This window comes from Canis lupus, chromosome 37, assembly GCF_003254725.2.
Source record: "Canis lupus dingo isolate Sandy chromosome 37, ASM325472v2, whole genome shotgun sequence".
In the NCBI taxonomy this organism is placed as follows: Eukaryota; Metazoa; Chordata; class Mammalia; order Carnivora; family Canidae; genus Canis; species Canis lupus.
In genome coordinates this window covers 16603371-16616680 of record NC_064279.1, presented here as the reverse complement: position 1 = coordinate 16616680, position 13310 = coordinate 16603371, and the positions used below count along the sequence as shown (strand labels likewise).

Sequence of the window (13310 nt, the reverse complement as noted above, 5' to 3'; positions counted from 1 at the left end):
CTTAACACAATTTTTCAATGAGCAGGTAAAAGAGGCCCTGATTTCCCATAACTATCTGTCAAGACATGTCTGACGCAATCTTGCTACTTTTTCCACCAATGGGATTAACAAAATGAAGCATCTAGAGAAATGATCGAAGCTTGTTTCTTCCACATGGGTTGCTATCAAAATATCCGCCTTTGATTTAAAATTGTTTTTCCATTAGCTGGGAGCAAGGCTAGACATATGATTCCTGTCCATGTTCAGCCTAATGTAACGATTGCAGGAAGAGTTTGCAGCTCATATCAAGAACACCAAATTGCATCTCCCTGGGGATGTTTCACGGTGCTAAAATCACATTACTGATTTCAGTGTGGGTGCTACGCAGCCCTCTCAACATAGTGCAAATTACCCAACCTAGAGCACATATTCTTGGAAAACACAATACTGCTACACGAATAAATGGTTTCCTTTTTTAAATTATTCTTTATGCACTTCTATCCATATTCTTCATTTAGACTATTATGACTTAGAATCAAAGTTGGAGGTTTTCTGTGGTGGTGGTGGTGGGGTGTGTGTGTGTGTGTGTGCGCGCGCGCACGTTGTGTGTGTAGATGGGTCTTTTCTTTAAAACCTATTTTTTACATGTGCTAACATTTCCATTACAAACTTTTTCATTTTTAAAAAAAGATTTTATTTACTTATTCAACAGAGAGAGTGCAAGCACAAGCAGGGGGAGCAGCAGAGGGAGAGGAAGAAGCAGGCTCCTCTCTGAGCAGGGAGCTTGACTCAATGCTCAATCCCACAACCCTGGGATCATGACCCCAGAGGAAGGCAGACACCCAACCAACACAGCCACCCAGGCACCCCCTTTCTTCACATATTAATTACTGGGTTTTTAAATGCCAGGTATGCACCTCCAAGAACTGAGCTTCAGGGAAATGGTGATATTATTAAATCTTTCAAAATCCTGCAAAGCATTTACTTACTTCAGAGTCTGACCTAGTCCCTCTTCTCTCATGAGCATCAGAGTTTGGTGGGAGCTGAAGTAAAGACCTCAGAAAGCAGTTGGGTTAAATGAGTCTTGATTTTTTTTGACTCAGTGTCCTAAGTACAAAATGGAATGAGGACCCCTACCTTTTTTATAAAGACTGTTGCCTTTGATTTCATAGGCAATTATCTCTGCATTTTAACCCCAAGTACCAGCTGCATAACATAAGGACTCTGAATCATATATGGTGTTTTTTGATTTTCATCTTTTCTCATCTTTCTCATTCAAGCAAGTTACCTTCTTGGTGTGTCAGGCAATTCTGAAGATGGTAAAATAGAAAACTTTGGCATTAGAAATGATTGTGCTTCTTGGTTTCCATCATTCCTTAGCAAGTTTCTTTATTGGTCTTTGGTATCAGAGAACTTGATAGTGCTACCTGCCAGTAATGTGGTTTCCCTTGATGGGTGACTAAAGTTGTGGAGTTGACACTCCTTAATACATTTGTCTTTGGGCTCTGATGTCAGGACTGACCAGATGAACTTGCACTGGCACGGACAAGGCTGTTCCCATAGTTGGCTTGCTGGAGAAATGTTGTCAGATCTGATGGTTAATAGCCCGGCAGTGCAATAAGGTCATTTAATCACAGAAAACCTTAAACACAGCAGCCTTGTCAGAAAGCAAAAAGCAGTACCCTTCTGTAGCAAAAATCATGTTTACCACAGGATGGCTAAATTAGATTACTTTCAGGTAGTTTGGAGCCTTTTGGTTCCCAGTATGTCCCTCCCTAAAAGGGAACATTGGAAAAATTAGTAACTACCTTTTATATAACATGGTAGTGGAAACCTGAAGCAATTTAGTTAAGAAAATACCGGAGACATGTGTGTTTGTGTGTGCGCGCGCATATGTGTGCAAATAGGTGTATTTAAAGACCTTCCTGCTCCGTCCGCACCGCATTTTCTCTAGGCCATTCCAAGGCCAGGCTCTGTCAGTTATCCCTACTTTTGTATCTATAGGTTCTCTTATACTAGCACCTTCATTTTAGCATATAAATATGCTACTAAACAATCAATGGATTGTGAAGAAATCAAAGAGGAAATTTAAAGGTTACCTTGAGACAAATGAAATTAGAAACAACATCCTAGAATCTAGGGGACCCAGCAAAAGTAGTTGCAAACAGAAAGTTCATAGCAATACAGGCCTATCACAAGAAACAGAATTTCAAATAGTCTAACCTTACAGCTAAAGGAACTAGAAAAAGAGGAACAAGCAAAACCCAATTTAATGGAAGGAAATAATAATGAAATAGAGGCAAAAAAAAAAAAAAGATAAAAAAGATCAATGAAACTAAGAGTTGGTTCTTTGAAAAGATAAAAATGATAAACCTTTAGCCAGACTCATCAAGAATAAAAGAGAAAGGGCTCAAATAAGTAAAATCAGAAATGAGAGAAGTTATAATCAACACTAGAGGAATACAAAGGGTTATAAAAGACTAATATGAACAATAAATTGGATAGCTAGAGAAATAGATGAATTCCTAGAAATGTATAATCTTCCAAGACTGAATCAGGAAGAAATAGAAAATCTGAACAGACCATTGCTAGCATTGCTAGTAGTGAAATTCAAACAGTAATTTTAAAACTTCTCAGCAAACAAAAGTCCAGGACCAGAAGGCTTCACAACAGGTGAATTCCACCAGATATTTAAAGAAGAGTTAATACCTGTTCTTTTCAAAATATTCCCAAAAATTTCAGAGGAAGAAATGCTTCCAAATTCATTCTACAATGCCAGCATTATCCTGCTACCAAACCAAAGACACTACTTCCCCCCCACCCAAAAAAAAAAGGATTTACAGATCAATGGCTCTGATAAAGATAGATGCAGAAATCTTTGATGAAATATTAGCAAACCAAAGCCAACAATACATTAAAAAGATCATATACCACAGGCAAGTGGGATTTATTCCTGGGATACAAGGAGGGTTTATTTTATTCATTTATTTATTTTAAAGATTTATTTATTTATTTATGATAGAGATAGACACAGAGAGAGAGAGAGAGGCAGAGACACAGGAGGAGGGAGAAGCAGGCTCCATGCCGGGAGCCCGACGTGGGACTCGATCCCAGGACTCCAGGATCGCGCCCTGGGCCAAAGGCAGGCGCTAAACCGCTGAGCCACCCAGGGATCCCCACAAGGAGGGTTTAATATCCACAAAATCAATCTGATACAGCACATTAACAAGAGAAGGGTAATAATCATATGGTCATCTCAATAGATGCAGAAAAAGCATTAGACAAAATTCATCCATTTATGATAAAAACTCTCAAAATGGGTATAGAGGGAACATACTTCAACATAAAGTCCATATATATATAACAAATCCATAGCTAACATCATACTCAATGGTGAAAAGCTGAAAGCTTTTCCTCTAAGATCAAGCACAAGACAAAGATGCCCACCTTTTACCACTTTTATTCAATGTTGTATTGGAAGTTTTAGTTACAGCAGTCACACAAAAAAAGGGAAAGAAAAGGTATCCAGATTGGAACAGAGGAAGTAAAACTGTGACTGTTACTATATATAGAAGACCCTAAAGACTCCACTAAAACCTGTTAGAATAGGGGCGCCTGAGTGGCTTAGCCAGTTGAGTATCTGACTTTTGATTTCAGCTCAGGTCATGATGTGGGGCTCCAGGGATCAAGCCCCATTTTGGGCTCCAACCTCAGGGGGGAGTTTGCTTTTCTCCCTCTTTTTCTGCCCCTCTCCTTGCTCTTGGTCTCTCTTTCTCTCAAATAAATCTTAAAAAAAAAAAAAAAAACTAAATGAATTTGGTACAGTTGCAGCATACAAAAATAATATATAGAAATCTGTTGGAATATTTATACACTAACAGAGAAATTAGGAGAACAATCCCATTTACAAGTGTATCAAGAATAAAATACCTAGGAATAAATTTAACCAAGGTGAAAAACCCCAATGAAAAATATGGAAGAAAAATAAATAGAAAAATATACCATGTTCACAGTTTGAAAGAATATTGTTAAAATGTCCATATTACCCAAAGTAGTCTACAGATTCAGTGCAACCCCTATCAAAATACCAATAGCATTTTTCACAGAACTAGAACAAGTAAACCTAAAATATGTATGGAACCTGCGAAGACCTTGAATAGCAAAAACAATCTTGAGATATCATGCCTCCTGATTTCAAGCTATATTATAAAGCTGTAGCAATCAAAACAGGATGGTATTGACACAAAAACAAATCAATAAAACAGAATAGAGAGCCCAGAAATAAACCCATTTACATGATCAAGTAACTACAACAAAGAAAGCAAGAATATACAATGGGGAAAAGACAGTCTCAATAAACAGTGCTGGGAAAATTAGATCACCTTCTTAAACCATATACCAAAAATAAAATGAATTAAAGACTTAAATGTAGGACCTAAAACCATAAAACTTATAGAAGAAAACAGGCAGTAAACTTTTGTACATCACTCTTAGCAATTTTTTTTGGATGTTTCCTCAGGGAAGGACAGCGAAAGCAAAAATAAACAATATCAACAAAAAACTTTTGCCCAAGAAAGAAAACTATCAATAAAATGAAAAGGTAACCTACTAAATAGGAGAAGATACTTACAAATGATATAATAAGGTATTAATTTCCAAAATATATTTTAAAAACCTGATTAAAAAATGGACAGAGGACCTAAAATAAACATCTTCTTCAAAGAAAACATACAGTCAACAGACACACGAAAAGATACTCAGCATCACTGATCATCAGGGAAATGCAAACCAAAGCCATAGTAAGATATGGCCTCCCTTGCAGAAGAGCTAGTATCAATAGGAGAAATGAAATGTTAGTGAAGATGTAGGAATAAAAGGATCCCTTATGCACTGTTTGTGGGAATATACTTGGTGCAACCACTATGGAAAACAGTATAAAAGTTCCTCCAAAAATTAAAAATAGAACAAAAACCATATCCAGCCATTCCACTTGGGGATTTATCTAAATAAAATGAAAATACTAACACAGAAAGATATGTACCCCTATGTTCATTGCAGCATTATTTACAGTAGCCAAGATATGGAAACAGCCTATGTGTCTGTCAGTGGATGAATAAATAAAGAAACTGTGATGTGGGGATCCCTGGGTGGCTCAGCGGTTTAGCGCCTGCCTTTGGCCCAGGGCGCGATCCTGGAGACCCGGGATCGAGTCCCACGTCGGGCTCCCGGCATGGAGCCTGCTTCTCCCTCCTCCTGTGTCTCTGCCTCTCTCTCTCTCTCTATCATAAATAAATGAAAAAATCTTTAAAAAAAAAAAGAAAAGAAAAGAAACTGTGATGTGAATGTGCATGGAATATTACTCAGCCATAATCTGATTTCAAAAATTAAATCTTGCCATTTGTAACAACACAGATGGATATAGCGGGTGCTGTGCTAAGTGAAATAAGTCAGAGAAAGACAAGTACCATAGGATTTCACTTATATGTAGAATCTAAGAAACAAAACATGAATAAACAAAAAATGGAAACAGACCCAAATAATAAATTGGTGGTTGCTAGAGGAGGTGAGTAAAAGGATGGGTGAAATAGGTGAAGAGGATTAAGAGGTACAGACTTCCAGTTATAAAAAAGTCAGAGATGTAAAGTGTAGTGTAGGGAATACAGTTAACATTGTAATACCTATGTATGGTGACAAATGGTAACTAGACCCACGGTATTTATTTTGTGATATATATGATGTTGAATCACTTTGCTGTACACCTGAAACTAAAGTTAACTATAATTGAAAAGTATTTAAATTGAAATAATACATTTTCTTTTTTTTTTTTTTTTTAAAAGGATCCCTTCTTAGTCCTACATCCTTTTTTAGCCATGGCCCAATTTCTCTCCTTTCTTAAAGGGTAACTTCTTCAAAGAGTAATCCATGGTCCTCTACCCCTCTGCAGTCTGGCTTCTGTCTTCCTACCCTGAAATCGTCCTGTCCAACATTACTAATGATTCCCATTTGCCAAATCCAGCAGAGACTTTCTAGGCTTTGTGACGGTCTCACTCATATTATTTGACCTCTCCACTGCCTTGGATGCCATGACCCTCTTTTTCTTCTTGAAATTCTCTCCTTGGGATCCCTGGGTGGCGCAGCGGTTTAGCACCTGTCTTTGGCCCAGGGCGCGATCCTGGAGACCCGGGATCGAATCCCTCATCGGGCTCCCGGTGCATGGAGCCTGCTTCTCCCTCTGCCTGTGTCTCTGCCTCTCTCTCTCTCTGTGTGTGTGACTATCATAAATAAAAATTTTAAAAATTTATAAAAAAAAAATTCTCTCCTTCTTTGACTTCACTGAAGCTGGCTTTTCTGCTTTTTTTCCCTCCAAACAGATGCTCTTCCCAGTCTTCCTTCATCTACTCCCTAAATAATACTGTTCTGCCAGAGTCCTCTTTTCTTTTTCTAAGATGTGTTGTCCTGGGCTGGGACTCATTTTCATGGCTCCACTTAACACCTGTAGGGCACACAGATCTCCTGCCTGGACTCATGGATGACTTTACCTGGACATTCTACAGACGGTTCCAGTCTTCTGCCCCAACTGAACTCCCTGCTCCCCAAAGACAATTCCTCTTCCTTATTCCCTATGCCAGTAAATGGAACTGCCATTTTCCTACTGACCTAGCTGGAAAACCAAATGATCCCAAGCTCCCTGTCTGGCCTTTACTTCCTATTAGTCATCATCATGTGTGGATTCTGCTATAGAAATCTATCTCATGGTAGGCCCATTTTCTACTACCCCAGGGTAACCATTTAAATTCTGTTCAGGCCCCATAATTTCTCACCTAATTTACCAAAAAAGTGGTCTGTCTCTTCCCCTGTCTACCTTCTGCTTTCATTGTTCTTTTTAAGTGACAGATCTAACCACATTATGCTACACTTCTGTGGCACCCCATCTCTTTTGAGGTAGGTGCTTAATTAGCAAGGCATACAAGGCCTCTTATGTCTGGCTGTATGTTGCCTTTATAAGCTCATAGCCTGCAGTTCCCCCTTACCGTTTGTACACGTGCACAGCTCCTTCATCTGCTCACACAGCCAGTCCCCTGAAAGCTCTGTACTCACACTGGCCTCTGAGCTCTCACTCATACTGTTCCCTCTGCCAGACATACCCCTCCTTCCACTTCTTGAGAGTACCTCTAGGCGGTTCTGGGAGGCTCTGGAGGCTGACCAGGTGCTCTGGAGGCTTCCCTCACCTCTACATGTGTGTCTACAGATCTCAGCACTCTGCATTGTGAACTGAACTGCTTGTCTACTTGCCTGTTTATCCCACTTATCTGCATATTCTTTGATGTTAAAAAACCATGTCTTCTCCAAAGCTCTAGGACCTCGAACAATGCCTGTCACATATTATGTACTCACCATCTATTTATTGCAATGAAATTTATGCAGATTTCAGCTTCTGATTTTAGAGTTTTTACCATAGTGACAAGTCACAGAGGTTGTAAGGTTGGTTTTCATTTGCATTAAATTCATTGGGAGATGTGATGATCAGAGGTTATGTTTTCTGACAAAATGCAAATAATCCACTCATTTATTGAATACGTTAGTAGTAAAATTAATGCTGAGATGCCAGGCTTTCTCTCTCCGAAACATGAATGGTTCCCCCAGCAGCCCCTGAAGTGGCTGTGAATTCATGTCTGCATCCCCTGCAGAGTCCTGTCCTGCCTGGTCAGCTCTGTCTGAGGCAGTTTAATGCTACCTGAGCACACATTGGGCCTGCAGATTCTCCACAACCCCTTTTACTACTCAGAGTATAAGGGAAACTCGCCCCTGGATGCTCCTACTCATTTGGTCCATCTAAATAGCTTGGTTGAAAGCGCCAACTTGTACAGCTAAACCACCACAGGGAAAAGCCCATGGCATCACCCAGATGACAAGAGCAGGTGCCTCCCTGGGCTTGACTTTTATGTTCTTATTCACCCTGTGCTTCCCCTGTGGATCTGCCTAAAGATGTTCGGAGAGTGTCTTGCACAGTTGGTCTACCCTGAAGATGGAAGGCAGTGGGAAAGAGGAACAAACTGGTAGAAAATAAGCCTTACATCATCTGGCCCTTACCTCTGATGAGCAGAAGAGTGTGTCCCTACCTCTAAATAGCTGCAAAACATCTTTTTTTATTGACATTAAAAAACATCATGATAAGAGATATATTTTAATACCTCTCAGTCTTCCCTCTCAGGAAACTTATTGTCATATTTGACTTCAATGCTTTTGTGCTACAATTTCCATCCTCGGGGAAAAGAAAAGCTGATTGGCGTCATCCAGTCTTAAAAGCCTGTGTATTTTATGGCCACCATCGTTATCTCCTGAACGCATCTTCTCCAGACGCACTAAGCATTAAGCTTAGTTCCTTTATCTTTTCTACATTATATTGCATTTTCTAGCTCTTGGTGTCTGGTATGGCTGACCTTATGTAAATTACAGAGGTAGACACTAACGAGTGGTAGAGAGGAGACCATAGATAAGGAAGGGTGCTTCTCGGGGGAGAGGAAACAAACATGTGAAATCTATTTATACACAGAAACGTAAATAAATACATAGATAACTTTAGCAGACCGTGCACAAAGTTGGTGAGTTAGTGTGAGAAGAGGAGTTAATTAATGAACAGTGTTTGGAAGCAAGAAAAACCCAGCCTAGTATGGAGAATCTGCAAATTCTCTTTGTTGCTCATCAACCGTGTTCATTGATACATTCATCTACAGCACTTAACACAACACTTGGCTTATTTTACACACCCAGTAACTGTTAACTGGATAACCAACTGGCTGTAATGCTCTAGTAGAAGTATAAAGTATACCAGTATGATTTGGTTTGTAAATTTATACTTATTTTTTTTTAATTCCTTGTACTCTGTTGAAGTTTTAGGATTTTAGAGCAGAAAGAACATCAAGAGAACACTACCCTGCATTTGTTCTTGCTGCAGTCCATTTCAGTGGCTTTCCTTCTCCCACAGTGTCCAGCTGACCTAAGTTTGTACAAAACAGAAGAAGCAGAAGCTAATCTTGAAATAATTTTCCAGCCTACTTACTTGATCCACTCTGTCTCCATTTCTTAGCCCTTCTGCCACATTGCTTTCATGGTACTTTATTTAAGGGATTTCATTATTAAGCAATTGTTGTTGGAAGATTATTCCTCCCACTGAACCATGCTCAAACATCCTGTGTCCCCATATTAGATTATCCTCCATCACTACCCTAGGTGCCCCACACTAAGACGGTCCTAGGTTTCCTATTCCACACATATGTTCCACACAGACTTAGCTGAAAGACTGAAAGCTAGCTGTTAGGCCAGTGGTTCTGAACCTTTGCTGCACTAATCACTAGGAGAGGTTTTGTTTTGTTTTAACACTGATTTCTGGGTTCTACTCATGCTTGTGCCCTGTTATTTTCTAAAAGCTCCCCCATGTGATTTTAATAGACAGGATTGAGATCCAACATTCTAGGCCACTTTAAAAATATATTTCCTGTGCATAAGTCGTAGTTCTCAGTTATCAGTTTATATATCTTTTCCTCAGTTGACTTAATGCTCCTTGAACTCAGTGCTGGGACTATCTTATTCATAATTATCTACCTAGTGCCTGGCACAGTGCTTGTTATATAGTGGACAATCATAAACATTAATTAAATAAATTGGTTGTTTCTTTCCTTTAGGGTACAAGAAAATTGCATAGTAGTACATAAGAGAAAAAAAAATGCTAGCAAGCACCATGAGTTTTGTTTGGGGAGTGTGTGTGTTGGGGGAAGAGGGGAGGGTTATAACGATCAACACTTTGGTACCTATCTGCTTGTCCATAATCCATTGTTTTTTCCTATTTACTGTTATTTACCCAGATGCTGTGAACTGACAGCAGCTAAAGATATTAGACTTTGTCAGGGACTCCCAATTTGAAATATTTTATTCCATTATTCTCATCTGTATCTATGTACTAAAGTCATCACTATATATGTAAAAAGATAATTCATTAATGTGATATTCAACATCACTGTCCCCATTAATGAAAGCCATAGAAGCTATTAGACAAAGACACACAGGTTGCCATACCAATCAATTTTCTCGACTCCAAAATCTATTAATTTAGGCACAGAACTGGAAAGATATTTAAAGACATTTGTATTCATTCATCTTTATTAAACAGTGAAGAAGCTGAAGTTAGATGGATTTAGGACTTGCCTGAGATGACACAGCTTGTAAGGAATACAGCTAGTGCAAGAAACCTGATACTCTGGCCTTCAAGCCTGGGTCACTAGCACCTTGATTACAGTAGAATCAAAGATTAGGATACATTCCTAGAGAACATGCAGTCTTCCAAGAGTGAATCAAGAAGAAATAGAAAATCTGAACAGACCAACTACTAATAATGAAATTGAATCAGTAATCAAAAAACCACCAACAAATAAAAGTCCAGTTACCAGATGACTTTATAGGTGAATTCTACCAAACATTGAAGAAGAGCTAACACCTATGCCTCTCAAACTATTCCCAAAAAATTGAAGAGAAGGAGCACTTCCAAATGTATTCTAGGAGGCTAACATTATCTTAATACCAAAACCAGACAAAGACATTCCAGAAGAAAAAATTACAGGCCAGTGTTGCTGATGAACATACATGCAGGTGTCCTCAACAAACTATTAGCAAACCAAATTCAATTATACATTGAAGTTGAAAGGATCATTGACAGTGATCAATTGGAATTTACTCCAGGAATGCAGGATGGTTCAATATCTACAAACTCAAAATGATTATATAATTCTTAACCCTTCTTTCTGTTAATGTGGTATATCATCTCAGTAGATGCAGAAAAAGCATGACAAAATTAAGCATCTACTTATGGTAAAAAGTCAGCAAAGTGGGTACAGAGGGAACATACCTCACCATAAGGCCGGCCATATATGACAGACCCACAAATAACATACTCAATGGTAAAAAGCTAAAATCTTTTCCAAGATCAGGCATAGGACAAAGATGCCCACTCTTACCACTTATATTCAACATAGTATTGGAAATCCTAGCTATAATAGACATTTAAAGAAAAATAAATAAAAGGCATCCAAACTGGAAAAGAGGAAATAAAACTATTTGCAAATAACATGACACTATATATGGAAAACTCTAAAGACTCCACTAAAAAACTATTAGAATAAATGAACTCAATACTATTGCATGATACAAAATTAATATACGGTAATCTCTTGCATTTTTACACACTAATAAAACTATCAGAAATTAGGAAAACAATCACATTTACAATTGCATCAAGGAGAATAAAATACCTAGAAATAAATTTAATTGAGGAAATGAAAGACCTGTACTTTGAAAACTGTAAAACACTGATGAAAGAAATTGAAGATGACACAAATAAATGGACAGACATACATACCATGGATTGGAAGAAATCTACTAGCTACAATCTACAGATTCAGTGGGATCCCTATGAAAATACTAATGGCATTTTTCACAGAACTAGTACAAATTATCCTAATGTTTATATGGAACTACAAAAGACCCTGAAGAGCTGAAGCAATCTTGAGAAGAGCAAAGCAGAAGGTATTACGCCCCAAACTCCCACTATACTACAAAGCTATTGTAATCAAAATATTATGGCAGTGGCACAAAAACAAACACATTAATTAATGAACAGAATAGAAAGTCCAGAAATAAACCCATGCTCATATGTTCAGTTAATGCCCAACAAAGGAGGCAAGAGTATACAATGAGGAAAAGATAATCTCTTCAATAAATGGTGTTGGGGAAACTGGACAACTACATGCAAAAGAATAAAATTGAACCTTTTTTTTTTTTTTTAAAGATTTTATTTATTTGACAGAGCGAGCAAGCAAAAGCAGGGGGAAGTGGAGGAGGGAGAAGCGGGAGCCCAATGTGAGGCTCCATCCCAGGACTCTGGGATCATGACTTGAGCTGAAGGCAGACATTTAACTAACTGAGCTACCCAAGTGTCCCTGGATCATTTTCTTATATACAAAATAAACTGGAGTAAAGTCTTAAATGTAGACCTGAAACTATGGAAGTCCTTGAAGAAAATATACACAGTAGGTTCTCAGATGTAGGTCTTAGCAATATTTCTTTGGATCTGTCTCCTCAGGTAAGGGCACCAAAAGCAAAAAAAACCCAAATGGGACGACATTAGAGTAAAAAGCTTTTGTACAGTGAAGAAAACCATCAACAAAATGGAAAGGTAACCTACTGAATGAGAAAAGATATTTGCAAATAACATAACTGATAAAGGGTTAATATCCAAAATATATAAAGAACTCACAGCCTAATATCATAAAAACAAACCAATTTTAAAAATAGGCAGAGGATCTGAAGACATTTCTCCAAAGAGGGCTAAGAGACACGAAAAGATGCTCAACATCACTAATTATCAGGGAAATGTAAATGAAAATCAAATGACATATCACACCTATCAGAATGGCTGGTATCAAAAAGACAAGTAACAAATATTGGTAAGGATGTGGGGAAAAGGGAATCCTTCTACACTACCGGTAGCAATGTAATTTGTTACAGTCACCATGGAAAATAGTATGGAGGTTCCTCAAAAAAATTAAAAATATGTGATCCAGCAACTCTACTTTTGGGTATTTATCCACAGAAAAGAAACTAACTTGAAAAGAATATGCAGCCTTATGTTCACTGCAGTATTATTTATAATAGGCAGGAGAGGAAAGCAACCCAAATGCCAATCTTTGGATGAATGGATAAAGAAGAGGTAGTATACACATACGATGGAATATTACCCAGCCATAATAAAAGAATGAAACTTTCATTTGCAACAAAATGGATGGACCTAGAGGTATAATACTAAGTGAAATAAGAGAAAGACAAATACCGCATAATTTCACTTATGTGTGGAACCTAAAAAAGCAAACAAAATATAACAAAAACAGACTCATAGATACAGAGAGTAATATGGTGGTTGCCGAGGGGGAATGAGGTGGGGTGAGGGGTAACAGAGAGGAAGGGGGATTAAAAAGTACAAACTTCTACTTCTAAGACACAGTGATACAATGTACAGCACAGGGAATAAAGTCAATAATATACAACAACTTTGTATGATGATAGATGGTAGTTAGACTTATCATGGTGGTCACTTCATCATGCATATAACTCTTCTATCACTTTGCTGAATACTTGAAACTACCAGAATGCTGTATGTCATCTACACTTGAGTTAGAACAGAGCATTACTCCTTTTTGTCTGGAAATAAACTCATTTAGGAATTAAAAAAAAAAAGATCAAACTTTTACTTCCATCTTTGTATTAGAAAGAAAAGGTGTTTT

At 38.0% G+C, this 13310-nt stretch overlaps 1 protein-coding gene across 6 annotated transcripts in view; it reads left to right on the top strand.

Moving 5' to 3' along the window:
- The window catches only part of PLEKHM3 (pleckstrin homology domain containing M3), a 173482-nt gene that overhangs the window by 86127 nt on the left and 74045 nt on the right, over positions 1–13310 (top strand). The window lies entirely within an intron of this gene.